General features: G+C 40.4%; 1 long non-coding RNA gene across 1 annotated transcript; it reads right to left on the bottom strand.

The window, feature by feature from the left end:
• Positions 1–1,159: 1,159 nt before the first annotated feature.
• Positions 1,160–4,377, bottom strand: LOC125175289 (uncharacterized). Its single transcript, XR_007155739.1, has 3 exons — positions 3,975–4,377; positions 2,049–2,163; positions 1,160–1,239 (listed from the first exon to the last, which is right to left on the bottom strand). It is a non-coding gene; the product is annotated as an uncharacterized LOC125175289 (long non-coding RNA).
• Between the last annotated feature and the right edge of the window lie 5,436 nt (positions 4,378–9,813).

The following is a 9,813-nucleotide window of genomic DNA, read 5'->3' as shown; positions in this document are numbered from 1 at the left end:
CAGAATCCAAAGCAGGCTCCAGGCTCTGAGCTGTCAGCACAGAGCCCAATGTGGGGCTCAAACTCAGAGTGTGAGATCATGACCTGAGCTGAAGTTGGATACTTAACTGAGCCACCCCGGTGCCCCTAATCCACATTTAATGAAACACAAAAATTTCTACTTTTAAGTTTTAATTCTTCACAGAAATCGCTTTCTATACCTCTAAGTAAAAAAAAAAAAAAAAAAAAAAATGGGGGCGCCTGGGTAGCTCAGTCGGTTAAGCGGTTAAGCGTCTGACTTCAGCCCAGGTCACGATCTCACGGCCCATGAGTTCGAGCCCCGCATCGGGCTCTGTGCTGACAGCTCAGAGCCTGGAGCCTGTTTCAGATTCTGTGTTTCCCTCTCTCTCTGCCCCTCCCCCGTTCATGCTCTGTCTCTCTGTTTCAACAATAAATAAACGTTAAAAAAAAATTTTTTTTTAATTAAAAATCTTTCAATAAGATAAAACTTTCATCAGGTTTTTACATGATTCTTGCTAAAGAGAGAATGGAAAGAGGGTTATGAAATGAAATGATGATGATAAAATTTTGAAACCCTTAATTCCCAAAGTTGAAGTAACTTTTAAACTGTCCAAATCACACAAAGAATTTAATTGAGGTGTATGAGAGGCTCATCAGTTCCCATAGAGATTTACATGCTAGAAAACAGTTTCTGGGGGTGGCCTGAGTGGCTCAGCCGGTTGAGCATCTGACTCTTGATCTTGGCTCGGGTCATGATGTCACAGTTTGTGGCATCAAGCCCTGTGTTGGGCTCCGTGCTGAAGCCCAACGGAGCCTGCTTTAGGATTCTCTCTCTCTCCCCCTCTCTCTCTGCCCCTCCCCTGCTCACACTTGCACTCTCTCTCTCTCAAAATAAATACACTTTAAAGAAAAAGAAAAAAGTTTCTGTGTTAGCAGGTTTCTAATAACATTACTTGTCAAAATCCAGAAAGCTAGCATATATATTTAAATTTGGACAGCTACCATTATACACTGAATTGTTTGTATGTACAAACTTCCAGTCAAGCAGACTGAATTCCATCTGGCTCCACCAGCATGTTCTGTTTGTTGAAAAGAGCTGTCTCAGTGTCTTGCCGCCCTCGTTTGTAAAAGGGGAGATCATACTTATCTCTGTGGTGCCGCTGAGATTAAGCAAGACTCCACGTCTAAAATATTTACAGAGAGCCTGGCTCGCAGGAAGTACTCGATGCTGGTATGTTACCTAAAAATGGAGGAGGGTCATTAGCTTTGTTAAAGAATACAGATACGGGTGGGGCAAGTCTGCTGCATTGGTCTTGCTAGAATGGTTTCACCCAAACACCTCAGAAATGTTCCCAGGGCCCCTGCAGGAGAGCAGAAAGAGTGAAAGGGTGTCTGACAGTTCAGTTCTGGCAGTGTTCACCCAGAGATAGCGTCAGATCCCACAAGTAAAAGGCTCAGTTACCTGTGCTTCTGACCTACGGCGACAAATTGGGAGGTTCCGGCAACCCCTCTCCAACTTAGGATGCCATTGTCAAGTCCAGGTTGTTACGGGCACTTCTAACTGGCCATAAATCAGAGGTTCCCACGACCTCCTCCTTGGGTTCCATTAATTTGCTAGAGCAGCTCATGGAACTCAGAAAAACCTGTTTACTCACTAGATTACTGACTTATTACAATGGATATCAAAGGATACGAATCAATAGCCAGACAGAGAGAAACATAGAGTAAGGCCCTGAACAAAGGAGCTCCTACCTTGTAGAGTTTGGGGCCTGGCATCGTGGCACATGGAAACCCTATCGACCCCTTCTTTTTAGGTTTTTATGCAGGCTTCATTACATAGGCATAATTGAATAAATCATTGATCATTGGTGATTGGTTCAACCTCCAACCCTTCTTCCCTCCCTGGCAATCAGGAGGCTGGGGTGGGATTGATGGTTGGTTTCCCTGGCAACCAGCCCCATCCTTACATGTCCTCCAAGTCACCTCACTGACACAAATCCAGCTGTGGTGGAAAAGGGCTTGTTATGAATAATAAGACACCCATTTCACCTCTACGGCTCTGAAGCAATTTCAGGAACTGAGGCCAAGAGACCAAATATGATGACAAAAGATGCTCCCAGTGCTCTTATCACTCAGGAAATTCCAAGGAACTGTGAACCAGGAACTGTGGACAATGAACACATATATATGAGGAAGAGATTTTGGTCATCTGAATGACCAATTATATTTTTATAAATTTCAATATCACAACAGCAAAACAGTCTAAGGAGGAATTAGAAAATAACACAAAAATCTAATTCAAATAACTATTATCCTCATATTCTTTTTACACATTTTTTTTGTAATTATTTTACTGCAATGATCAAGCCTTTCTTCTCAGATTTGTGTCTTTAGTGATGTTAACAACAACAACAACAATTCCCCGGGCGCCTGGGTGGCTCAGTTGGTAGAGCGCCTGACTTCAGCTCAGGTCATGATCTTGCAGTCTGTGAGTTTGAGCCCCACGTTGGGCTCTGTGCTGACAGCTCAGAGCCTGGAGCCTATTTCGGATTCTGTGCCTCCCTCTCTCTCTGCCCCTCTCCTGCTCACACTCTGTCTCTCTCTCTCAAAAATAAACATTAATTTTTTTTAAATCCAAATTATAATATGACTGTACAATAAAAGTTTAGTAATGGTTGGAACTCAGTGTTAATGACATAAAGACACATGACAAATGCAGAGAGAATAAAACATAGTTTTTACCAAAAAATAGTTTTCATAATTTTTCATTTCAACAAAAGATTTCATAACGAGGGATATATTCCTTATGAACTTTTTTTTAATGTTTGTTTATTTTTGAGAGAGAGAGACAGACAGACAGAGGGTGAGCAGGGGAGGGGCAGAGAGAGAGAAGAAGACACAGAATCTGAAGCAGGCTCCAGGCTCTGAGCTGTCAGCATAGCTGAGATCATGACCTGAGCTGAAGTCGGATGTTTAACTGACTGAGCCACCCAGGTGTCCCAATTCCTTATGAACGTCTGAATTGTTATAAGTGCCTCTACTGGGGTTTTATATACTTCTATTTGCCTTTCCTCAAGATTTGAACCTCAGAAGATATATTGTTACTATTATTAAAAAAGTCCAATATGAATGCTCTTGTCTCATTGTACCTGGCAAATGTTTGCATCATGTATAACAAAGAATTGACATTTACTTTTAAAATGAAGATATTTTGTGTTCTAGAAATTGAACAGCAATTGGCCAAAGAATCATTTATGGACTGACTCTTGAAAGGGCGGGCCTACGCCAGCCGACTCCATCTTGTTGTGTCCTTCACCTAGACCACGCCTCCTCCCTTTGAGTGACCTCCCGCTCACCCATTCAAGCTTCCTGATCAAAACACGCCACTTCCCCAGCCAATCGGCTGCCCCTAGACCCCTATAAAACCTTTGTGCTTTTGAAACTCGCTCTCTTTCCCTGGTATCTCACCGCTGCGACGGTGCAGGTAGGGGATTGAGCTCGAGCTAGCTCGAATAAAGGCTCTTTGCTTTTGCATCGGACTCGGCTCCCTAGTGGTCTTTGGGGATCACGAATTCTGGGCATAACACTCTGGACATGAGGGCAGAAGATCACTCTTTTTTTTTTTTTTTTTTCATACTTAGTACTAAATTATTTTAAATGTATGGGAAGCTAAGCTAAATGAACCATAACTTTTCATTTTGTTGCAAGGAGCCTGACACTTACAAGGGACTAATATTCACACTGTAATGAGTTGAACAGTGGTCCCCAAAAGATATGCCCACTTCCTAATTCCCATAACCTGTGAATGTGCCCTTATTTGAGGAAAAGGTGTTTATCGATATCATTAAGTTAAGGATTTTGAGATGAAAAGATCATCTTGGATTATCTGGATGGGCTCTAAACCCGGTGACAAGTGTCCTTATAAAACACACACATAGGAGAGACATACAGGGAGAAAAGGAAGAGGCAAAGTACCGTGGAGACAGAGATTGAAGTGGCCTTCAGCTAAGGAATTCTCAGAGCCACCAGAAGATGCAAAGAGCCATGCAGTGCACTGTCCCCCAGAGCCTTTGGAGGGAACAGGGCTCTGCCAACACCTGGATTTCAGACTTCTGAGCTCCCAAACTGTGAGGGAATCATTCTTGTTTTAAGCCATTGAATTTGTGGTTATTTGCTATGGCAGCCTAGGAAACGAATACACTTGGTAAGCTGATGTGGGATGACAGTTTTCCCACAACTGCGTGAATGGACTAAGAATTCTAGAGTTAACATTATCAAATGAGGGGAGATAGCATCATCCACATTAGAAAGGGAAAGGGGGGTGGGGGAGAGAAGATGAAGGTTGGTAGCCAGAATGTGAGCTGTGGGGGAGGGAACACTGAGGCTTTGCCAGGCGGCCAAGAGGAGTATGAACTAAAGAGAAAGAAAACAATCACATCCTTTTTCTTTTTTTTTTCAATTTTAAGGAGTTACTTTGTCTTCTCATGTTCTACTGATATACCTTTGTGTTTGTGTAATTAAATAAATATTTTATCTCAGAAACAGCTTTTCAGAGAAAGTTCTCGGATGAGATACAATCTTTTGATAATATTCCCATTGGAAATAGTTAAGTTAGAAAGATGTGAAGAGGAACAGAATATGTGACCCCAAAATATATCACTTTGGCATAAGGATTATTTTGACCTGAAGGCAATCAAAACCCAGCAGATTGGAGAAAAACTTTTTACCTCTCCCTTAACTACCTAAAGGAATTTAGCTAGGGGGCCTGGTCTAGAAACAGAGCTATTACCACAGATTATGTTTATCTGAATGACCTTCCCCTGTGGCAGGGCAAACATCTAATTACCAAACGTCTACTACAGTCCTGTGAATTACCCTCCTCCCCTTTGAAGCCCCAGGCCCATAGCCCAGTCCTTGGCTCAGGATGGCATAGAAGCCTCAACTGCCCAACTTGCCCTTGGATCTGTATTTTTATGGGGCTCCTGTACATATGAAATTAAAGTTTTGTTTGTTAATCTGTTTTATGCCAGTTTAATTCTCAGACCAGCCAAAAAAACCTAGAAGTGTACAGGGAAAATGTTCCTCCCATGAAGATGGAAAAGTCTAAATGAAAACTAGTATCTTAAGTATGGAGACATGAAGAAGTCAGTCAGGATATTGGGAAGATAATAAGATGATGGCAAAGAACAAGGAGTCGCCTAGGAAAAAAGCCTTAGACAAGTTCTAGGAGTCGGGGTTGTGGAATTGTATAAAACTCCTGGACACGGAAGACTCCATTTTGAGATAAAGTTCCATTTTCCTTTCTAAAACAAACGCTAATGGACTCTTTGAACTGGGCAAAAAGACCCTTGAATGGTCTAGAAGTGTCACTTGTTTCACAAGCAATTGTTTGTAAAGTCAGTGGGGCATCCTGATGATCCCACTGCTGGCTGTGGGCTTTCTGAAGACAGAACAGTTAAGAAATGCCTACCAGGCACGGTTTTGTTAACACCAATAGAATAATCTATCAATGCGTAGCCAAAAGCAATTTAGCTTGTTAGTACCAGCCGACATTTTTTTCTCTTCTTTTACGCGAGTCATGTAATTGTCCCCCTTCCTCTTTTTCAGAAAAACTCTTTGCTTTCACCCCAAAAGTGGGGTACTGTGCCTGCTGGAACCTCTGCTCCCGGAATTGCAAGCCTGAGACCTCAAATAAAGGCCTTTGTTCTTTTTGAGTTTTGAAAATTCTGAAAATGGAAGACGTTCACTTACAGTTCCGCAGCACAGATACCAAACTCGTAGAGGAAATAGGCGATCCATTGTGAAAAAAGGCAGGTTTTTTGGCAAAGGCTATGAATTCCTGTAAATCCAAAGCAATATCTACACTTTGTGGGAAAGGGTAGGAGGTGGCTCTGCCCTTTGAGATGGTCTGGTTTTATTCTGTTGCAGGATGAATGTGACAAAAACAGATGTTAATAATCAGAGCTGAGGTATCCAAAGTTACATGTAAAATAGAAGCTTAGAACACCTAAGAAAAGAGACAAGAATTAGGTTAAGTGTTCTTACCACAATAATAATAATAATATTCAAAAAATAAAACTTGAAATGCTGTACTTATTTCGAAAGGGTTTTAATTTCTGATAATAATTTGCAGAGTACTTGCAAAAATTTTTAATAAAAACTTAACTATAATTCAAATAATAGTTATAATGCATTAGATAGAACATAACTGATATACTAAAGAGAGGGAGAGAGATGAGAATTAACAAAGTGGCAAACATTGTACAGTCTCCCTGGTCCTCATGCAATTGTTTGAATTTTAAACTTATTTGATTTGAATATTCTATTAAAAAATTCTTCAAGAAGGGGTGCCTGGGTGGCTCAGTCAGTTAAGTATCTGACTTCGGCTCAGGTCATGATCTCACAGTTTGTGGGACCCGCCCCTGCATTAGGCTCTGCCCTGGTGGGGAGCCTGCTTGGGATTCTCTCTCCCTCTCTCTCTTTCTCTGCTCCTCCCCCATGTGCGAGCATGTTCTCTCTCTCTCTCTCTCTCTCTCTCTCTCTCTCTGTCTCTCAAAATAAAATAAATTAAAAAACAAAACAAAACAAAACAAGACAAAACAAAATTTCTTTAAGGATATCTATTATTCTTCATAATTAGTTGGAAGGCTCAGTTTAAGGTACTGGTCCTCACTGAAATACCTCAAATATAGTTGTTAAAAGTCTCTGCATACAAAGTTTCAGTAAACTTAAAAATAAGTTTTGTAAAATGGTTATTTTACACCTAAGATCTGAGGATGAAATTAAGTCCTTATTTAAAGGAAAGAGAAATATGTTCCAGAAATATTTTGAAACTTCCATTTCAAAATTAATTCAAAAAATAGTATTTCAGGTTGGGAGAAGAATAAAATGATAGGTAGAGGTAACATTCCTGAAATCTGTTGTGGTCTTTGAGGATTCTTTTTACAAGAACTTCAACAAAGAAAACTGGAGAGGTTGGGAATTCCTGCCAGGAAAAACAACCATAGGAAAAAATAGAATCTCTAATTTAAAATTCTTCTGGTCCCAATTAATGACATAATTGTAGATATCAATTCTAAGAGTTGGTTACATTTTCTGCCATGCTTTTTTTTCAAGAAAAGAAGTGGAATATAGATTTAACGATTTTGTGTTAAATTCTATCAAATCACTCCACTCTCTAATTAATAGCTTTGGGGAAGAAGTGATGATTTTTCCAGGACTCTGTTAAGAAAAACAGTGGAGGTGAGTCCTTAGCTTGGTCAGGATGGGGGCGGGAAGGTGGGGATGGGAGTGAGGCTCAGCCCCGCCCCTTTGGTCTCATCTAATCAGCTCGGAAAGCATTGTGTGGCCCCACCCCTGTTTGAGAAACATTTGGCAGATTTAAGAGAATTATACAGTAAGCTTACTAAAGTAACATTACTTTTAATGAAATCATTTACATGGATTCTGATATGAAGTATGGTGAGGGGCATAGATTTCTGTCCAGTAAGGGATCTCCTGAACCATAGCCATTATAATGAGTGAGATAATTAGCTCTGTCTTCAATTTAGGCTAATTCTGAAAAGGCTCAGAATGTACGGAACAGTTCCATCCATGTTGCTGCAAAACTCCGTATTTCATAGTGTTATGCTAAGTGAAGTAAGTCATACAGAGAAAGACAGATACCATATGTTTTCACACTTATGTGGATCCTGAGAAACTTAACAGAAAACCATGAGGGAGGAGAAGGAAAAAAAAAAATTTAGAGAGGGAGGGAGCCAAACCATAAGAGACTTAAAAACTGAGAACAAACTGAGGGTTGATGGGGGGTGGGAGGGAGGGGACAGTGGGTTATGGGCATTGAGGAGGGCACTTGTTGGGATGAGCACTGGGTGTTGTATGGAAACCAATTTGATAAATTTCATATTTAAAAAAAGTAAAAAAAAAAGAAAAAAAAAAAAAGAATGTACAAAACAGCCAATTTAATGACCAGAGGTCTCCAGCTACCCAGCTACAGGTAACAGAATTTAAAATTCTCTCCCTAATAAAAGAAAAATAAATATTAAATTCTATATTTGAATGAATGAATGAATGAATGAATGAATGAAATACTCCCATGTCTTTTATTCAGAGTTTAGAAGTTTAAGAGGTTTCACATAAATATTTTACTTAAAAATTTTTTTCCTGTTCAGTAAAATCTGCTGTTGTTAGAAAATTATTTTGATCAATTTTTCCCTCATCAAAATATTCTCTAAACATCCACTGCAAGTTTCTTCTTAAATATTTCTGGTAACTCAATGTTTAGGCACCAAAGCAGTTTTCTACCTGACATTGGGGAGTAAAAGTTAGGTTGAAAAAGTTGAAGTTTAAAAAATAGGGGCGCCTGGGTGGCTCATTCAGTCAAGCATCCGACTTCTGCTCAGGTCATGATCTTGCGGTTCGAGGGTTCAAGCCCCGCGTTGGGCTCTCTGCTGTCAAGCACACAGCCTGCTTCAGAGCCTCCACCCCCGTCACTATCTGCCCCTCCACCCCTCTCTCGAAAATAAAAATACATTAAAAAATAAAATATTAAAATAAGAAGAAAAAAATGAAAACACCTCAAAATATATTTTAAAACTTCTACTTCAAACATACTCAAGAACACAACTTCTTGGTCATCAAATCATGGAAGAAAGTCTCATTTTTTTAAATATGTGAAGGTATTTGAAAAGTCTCTTCACTGCTTCTCAGGGTCCTCAGTACCCGCAAAACCCAATAATTTTGTTTATGTATTTTTACAAAAATAGTCTCTAACTATTAGAGCCATGTGAAAAAAAAATTTTTTTTTCTTCTGATAGAAAACCAGAAAGGTCAGTAATTTCTGTCCCGAGAAATGACTGGGGCAGTGTTCCTCCTCACAGGAATCCTCAGAAACCCAACTGAAAACATTCCAGAAATGTGTCAGTCCCAGGAGGGTGGGCCACTGAGGCTGGAAGCACAAGGTGTGGAGCCAAGGCTTTGTGCAAAGGCCTTGAAAGGCACCTAAGGAATGCAGCCTTTAACACGACTTCCTTGTAAAGACAAATTTCACCGTCTATGTCAGAAAACAGCGTTTCTTGGGATATTTCCTCTCGTGTGTTGAATGAAGAAGTTTCTCTGCCTTCGCTCTCCTGGGTAAGCCACCCGGTGTCTCCTGACAAAATTAACTGTGTACTTAATCTGTCAAGATAAGGTTGAGGAAAGTGATAAAAACAATTTTTGTAATGTTCCTTACCAAAATTCTTTCAAGAAAAAAATGGTTGTGATCAAGATGTTTTTGTGGAATGTCACCGGTCCACTGGGACCTGCAAGAGCAGGAGGGCTATAGGATACCAGAGTGCTGCCTTATTTTCTGATTTTCCTCCCCTGACCCTGCAGGTGCTCCCCATGTTCTACTCTGTCCATTGCAGTGAAAAAAAAAGTGGGAGATCCTTTAGCGCCTCTGTTAGTAACAATTCCAATTTATTGATGGACACTGTGACTTTGATATAATTCTTCTCTTTGATTTACCTCCAAAATCGTTGCATGTCTTAGGTGTCTGCAGGGACACGTATACATTTCTTGGGCAAATGGGTCACATTAGTATAAAATAAACATAGGAGGCCTTTAATATATTACCTCAGACCAGGTCATTTTTAGTTTAATTTTCTAATTATCCTGAAATGTTTCTCCTTTTACTCCTTTAAGCCTTACTTAGGGGTGGTGGGGGGGGGGGTGCACCTTGGTGGCTCAGTTGGTTAAGCGTCGGACTTCAGCTCAGGGCTTTATCTTGCAGTCTACGAGTTCGAGCCCCACGTTAGGCTCTGTGCTGACAGCT

This window comes from Prionailurus viverrinus, chromosome A1 (genome assembly GCF_022837055.1).
Source record: "Prionailurus viverrinus isolate Anna chromosome A1, UM_Priviv_1.0, whole genome shotgun sequence".
Taxonomy (NCBI): domain Eukaryota; kingdom Metazoa; phylum Chordata; class Mammalia; order Carnivora; family Felidae; genus Prionailurus; species Prionailurus viverrinus.
This window is presented reverse-complemented; position numbering and strand designations above follow the sequence as displayed.